Source organism: Vipera ursinii (assembly GCF_947247035.1).
Source record: "Vipera ursinii genome assembly, chromosome: 9".
NCBI classification, from domain to species: domain Eukaryota; kingdom Metazoa; phylum Chordata; class Lepidosauria; order Squamata; family Viperidae; genus Vipera; species Vipera ursinii.
In genome coordinates, this window is record NC_139523.1 from 14,486,894 (window position 1) to 14,492,893 (window position 6,000).

General features: G+C 39.9%; 1 protein-coding gene across 1 annotated transcript in view; it reads right to left on the reverse strand.

The window, feature by feature from the left end:
- LOC310644275 (lethal(3)malignant brain tumor-like protein 4) overlaps nucleotides 1-5,663 on the reverse strand; it is a 48,235-nt gene extending 42,572 nt beyond the window's left edge. Inside the window, exon 1 of the mRNA XM_083369105.1 lies at nucleotides 5,626-5,663. The gene's annotated coding sequence lies outside the window, so the exon portion shown is untranslated. The remainder of the gene's footprint in view (nucleotides 1-5,625) is intronic.
- Between the last annotated feature and the right edge of the window lie 337 nt (nucleotides 5,664-6,000).

A 6,000-nucleotide genomic window follows, 5' to 3' on the forward strand; every position in this document is an offset into this window, starting at 1 on the left:
CTTTTTGTCTCTTTTGCATAGTCTGTAGATATTGTGTCTATTGATGGCTAATTTGTCAAAGTGCCAGGTTTCTAGAAATTCCCTAGCTTTTTGGATTTGGCTTGGTCTAGGATGGTCAGTTTCCCAATTGAAGCTATGGTCAAGTCTGTTCATACATTGTGAAATTAGAGTTTTCATCATGTCTTCTGACTGCTACTTAGTAGGTGTTCATGAATGTGTTTTGCCAGTTTTCTGCCTGTTTGTCCTATGTAAGTGGCTGTTGCAGTCATTACACTATAATGTAAATCATTTAGTACTAACTATCAAGGACTGATATCACTGTAATATCTTTAATCCTGACAGGTGTGATACGATATCAAGTCCTGTCCCAAAAGTACTTTTCCAAAAGGCAGCTGGACTGTTGAGGGTTTTTTTTCCTTGAAAACGTTTAGCTTTTTATCCAAAAAGTTTCTTTAGTTCTAAAATTCAAGGAAAAAAACAAGAAAGTCCTGTTGTCTTTTGGAAAAGCACCTTTGAGACAACCATGATCTGGATAATTGAGAATTTCCACAGACACCAAGTCCTGTGGTTTCAGTTAGCACTGAAAGGTTCGGAAGAATCAAGTATTCTCTCCATATAGTTCTCAGCAGATCACCAGGAATAAAACATCTAATACTTTGCAGAGTATGCCAAACCCAAACTGGTTAGATCCATTCCTCTGTAAGTATCAATTTCCCCCAAAGTCACAGAGCTACGAATCTACTACTCTCTTCAATATTGTTGATGCAGCTATTTAAAGTCAAAGTATCTAATAATGGCTCCTTTAGTTCAAGGTGGAATTTAAGACCTTTTGAAGTTCTCACAAATACAGAGAATCAGTGGTAATATATGGAATAGAATGTCACTATGTAGCACTATGTCAGAAGTGAATATGAAACTAATAAGAATATTTGTAGCTCAGATTTGAAATGAAGGGCCCTTGGTGTTCTCTGAGCTTGGTTGTTTTCTTGCAGATGTTTCATTACTCAAACTAGGTAACATGATGTTACCTAGTTTGGGTAATGAAACATCTGTAAAAAAACAACCAAGCTCAAAAAGCACCAAGGAAACACCCCCTCCCTCCACAAGTGTGATACTCAGCCCAGAGTAAGAAACATAAACTATGTGAAATTAGGGAGCAGCTAGGAAAAATTGCTAACAGATATACTCATCATTAAGATATCATACATTACCTCCTTCTATATACATTTAAATTTAGAAAATTTGACAATACTATGTAAAATGTTAAAAGACCAGTTGATGGTAACGACTGCATTTAAAATAATTTCCTCATACGGCTTAAGTTATTATTTATTTAGCGAATAGCATATGGCTTTAGGGACAGTAGTGAATAAAAATTGGCTTACCTCTGAGTCTACCTTTAAGTAATTACTGTGACTATGTAATACTGATATAATACCACATATAATTATTTAACTGACATACTAATTTTTGCATCAACAAGGTACTTTATAAAATGCCCCTTATGTCTGTTATCTTCCTTTTATTATTGCTAAAAGATTACTAAGATGTAGAGCAATCATAGATAAAAGTAACATTTGTTCATCAGCCTGTACTATAAAATGAAAGGAAACAATAGAAGGTTCTATAGCAGTTGGTTACCAGTTAGACATGTAAAATGTAACTAATATGTAATGCTCTGGTTGAATGTAGAGCTACAGAGTACAAGTATAGTCTGCTACAAAAAGCAAATTTTTGTTTTTATACTTACTGAACTGTGATTAAGGTACAATTTATTTGTGAGTGTTCTGACAACCCTGTTATACTTTTATTTGTAAACAAATTATACCAGTATTATCATAGGCATATAATAGCTATTGTAAAAGTTTACAGACATTTCTAAAATTCTGTTTTCACTTTGTCATTATGAGGTACTGAGTGTAGATTAATGAGGAGAAAAAATGAGTTTCAACAACTGTAGAATCAGGCTGCAGCATAACAAAATTGACAAAAGTGAAGCGGGGTCTGAGTACTTTCTGAATACACTGTATTTTAAATTCAGGGTTTTCATAGCTCATGATTCTACCTTACCAAGTATCATTACTACCAGTAGTCTACATTTTTTTAATCTAAGGTTGCTCACTACAGTATATGGTAAGCCTTTTTTTTTTGAAAGCCCTAATTAAAACTATTAAGCTATCAGCCTAATTTCCAACTGTGGAGTTTAAACTATTTCCAAATCAAGAAATAAGTAGGATATTAAAAAAATTAGAGTAGTGGTAATGTAATATGCTAAAAGCAACACATTTGAGAAAGATATTTACTGCTTGTAAGAACACAGACTGTAATGCTCTGCTTGTTCATTAATATTCATTTCATTAAACTTAACAGTGCTGATAGTTGTTGCAATGAACTATAATTTCATTCATAAAGTGATAGAAGTTTATGCTAATCAGAGCAAATGAAAAGTAATCTTCACCATGTATTTTACACTTAAATTCCATATAGCTTCAAATTCAGGTATCTGTTTTGGCACCATTAAATACATTTCCCAAGAAACTAATTTTAGTGTGGAACATTTGAATAGTGAAGGACTACTCAGTTTAGTCATGTGAAAACCCATCACAGGCATTTTACAATCAAGAGATAAACACTCTAATTTCCATGAGTAAACTAACAAGCCTTACATTGAATTAATTACCTAGTCATATAATTAGCAACAATTTTAAGTATTTAAAGTCTTAATAAAACAAGGCTGAAAAAAGATTGTGAAAGGGGGAAAATAGGACAATAAACTACCTCTTCTCTCTGTAACAGATATCTACTGCTTTATTCAGTGAGTTTCTGCCATTTTATATTCCTTCCACTTTTACTTACAGTATTAGCCACCTGGAAGTCCTGACACAAGCTCAGACAAATTTTATATTAAAAATGCAAGCCATAACTTCCATTTAATTTATTTCCTATATATTATCACTATTATTCTACACTAAAGGCTGATAGTAATTTCAATACAGAAATTGCAGCAGAGAAAAATGTCTTTAAAGATGTACAATTATTTCTGCTGAAAATGTTCCCATGCACAATTACTGTGGCCAGCATTAACAATTCCCAGTATTTATTAAAGAACACAGCAATAAAACTAAATTTAAAGATGTTTTTCATCAGTATGTATGTTAGTTAATACCAGGACTAGAACAGTTTCATCAAAGGAGCAATTTCAATTAAACTAATATTTCTGCTAAACTATTCAATAAAGTGTATAAATCTCAAAAATCTCTTATGTATAAGATTAATGCATACATGTATAGGCACATGTATATGTGTATACAGATATTAATGTGAGCCTTGTAGCACTTTATAGGTAAAAAGTTTAAAGTTTTAAAGTTTTACAGACCTCATTTGATTACCGTAAATGTAACAAATAGTACTCTATATGTACAAAAGCACAGGAGCAAATCCAAAACAATTTACAGAATATCACTACTACTAGAATACTTCTTTCAGGGACGGGGCAGGGGGAACGAGAGGAGTCCCACAAAAAATCACAAAGGGGTCACTTTTCAGAATAAGTTGCATATATTTTTGATGTTCAAATACATACTCATATTTCAGCCTTCCATCCTTCCAAGGTAGGTAAAATGAGGACCCAGATTGTTGGGGGCAATAAGCTGACTTTGTAATAATGCTGCTGGGGGGGGGGGCGAAAGCCCTAATAAGCAGGCATATACATAGAATGAAGGCTATTGCTAAGCACATTGGTTTGTGCTTAAATTGTAAGCCGCCCTGAGTCTTCGGAGAAGGGCGGGATATAAATGGGATTAAAAAAAATATGTAAAGAACATTCTGCAGATGCAAGAAGTAACAGTTCATTTATGCTCATTTTAATTTTGGGCACAAAATTCTGCTATTTATTTTTGTGGTTTGTTTATGATACAGGGATAGACAATCTGTTACATTCCAGGTACTATTAATTTGTAACTAATCCTGGCTACAGTAATTCTGGCTACAGCAAATGGGAATGAGTTTAGTGAGCTCTAACTATCATCAAGGGAGGGGATGGTACAAAAAATGCAAAAATGTAATTCCTGGCATCCTACTAAAAATTCTAAGAAAAATATTTTGATGAAACTCCAAGTAACTAGTGCCTGTTGGAATAGATGGTTATAAAACAATTATATAGACACAAAATTATAAATGATGAGGTCATTAGGCCATGAAATACAGTTTATGAGAATTCTTTATTACAGAGACACAGATATCCATAAAACATTTCATATCCCATCTGTCCCTCTCTGTGAATGTTTTAGTATGCCAACAGAGAGACAGACCAAATACGAGTGGAATGCTTGAAGAAGCAAGTGCTAATCCATGCCATCTTTTCTATGAACGGAACAAGAAAATGTTATGCCTCTCTATTTAGAAATAAAATCCAGGGACGCATCTCCAAGGACCTCCACCAAGGATCTGGGCTGCAAATCTCCAAGCAATCACTGGATGGCAGCCAAGAGATGCAACATTTCCCCACTTTGCTGCCACCTGGTGTCTGACCCCATTTTTATAGCCCAGCTCTGGATGCTTTATCTCAGATATTAATTTTGTTCCACGACCAGATACAGCGTAAAGCCCAACACCTATCAACCAAAGAGAGCAAGAACCATCCTCACAAACATCACGATGCCTCCCCCCCCCTAACCTTCTCACACCTCGTGTGCGACTGCAGCAGCCTTTTTCCACACACATCCTTTCCAAATAAATGCTGTGCTTGGGGAATAACAAGAGTTGGAAGGGACCCTTGGAGGTCTTCTAGTCCAACCCTCTGCTCAAGGAGGAAACCCTATGTCATTTCAGGCAAAATGGTTGTCCTCTCTCTCTTCTTAAAAACCTCCAGTGTTGGAGCACCCAGACCTTCTCGGGGTAAGTCGTTCCGCTGAAGATAGAGGTGGGAGCCCATCTCCATCCAACCAGGAGTGGCCATCCAATTCAGGAAGGCCCGAGACTGGGGAAGAGTCCGTCACCTAATCCCACCACCGGGCTGAGGAAAAGAGCATCAGTCGAGCTGGGCTCCTTCCTCTGCCTGATGTTTATGTCATAATAATCGCGGGGGGGGGGGCGAGAAAGCAGCTCCTCCCGAAAGAACAACTTGCCACGCTCCCCCAACTTCCCCAGCCGATTTTAGCCCCCCCAAGGGTCGCGAACCGGCCCCTGGGGAAGCGTCAAAAGAGCACCCGCCGAGCCGGCCAGAAGGGAGCCTCCGTGGGCTTCCCCCTCTCCTTCCACACCGGGCTCGTCTTCCCTTGCCTCTGCCCTGAGGCGGCTGGGGGGCATCATCTTTCCCCCCCCCCCACACCCACGTTGGGCTTCTCCCCTTCAGGCACAAAATGGCGGGAGGAAGCGCAGCCTAACGGTGAGAGGGGGGCGCTCGGCGGGTGGGGTGGAGGACGGCAAAAAGGTCTTAGGGGGAGAGAAGGCCGAGCAAGTCCTTTTGCGCCCGCCTCGCCCGGAGTCCCTTCTCCATCCCACACCGAAGTTCAAACTCCCAAAAGTTCTGAGACAAAGGGGGAAAAGGCGAACAGCGCCCCCCTGCTTCCCCCACTTGGTACGCTCTAACTTTCCCCTGCCAGTCCCCACTTTCTTTTGACTCACCTCCTCCTCCGCCTCCCCTCGGCTCGATTCTTCTTTAAACTCCCACAACAAATTTTTTTTTAAACGAGCGCAGCTCGGAATAGCCAAGACGCATGCGCGGAATAACTGGGGCGCGGGCCGTTCCGGCCGGCTTGTGGAAGGGATGAAGAGGCCGGAGGAGGGAGGGGGGGCGCGCCAGCTGAGCCTGGGCGCATGCGCATCGTGGCTGGCGTTGCTTTTGGCGGGTGCGGCTCGGGATGGAGAAGGCTCACCTTGAGCACCGGTCGTGGGGATGCACGCGGGGAAAAAGCGCTGCAACTCGACACGAGAATTAGGCGCAGAGCGAGCCCTTGGGCTGCGATGTAATCTGTCCAGAGAGCCTGCGAGAGGACGAAA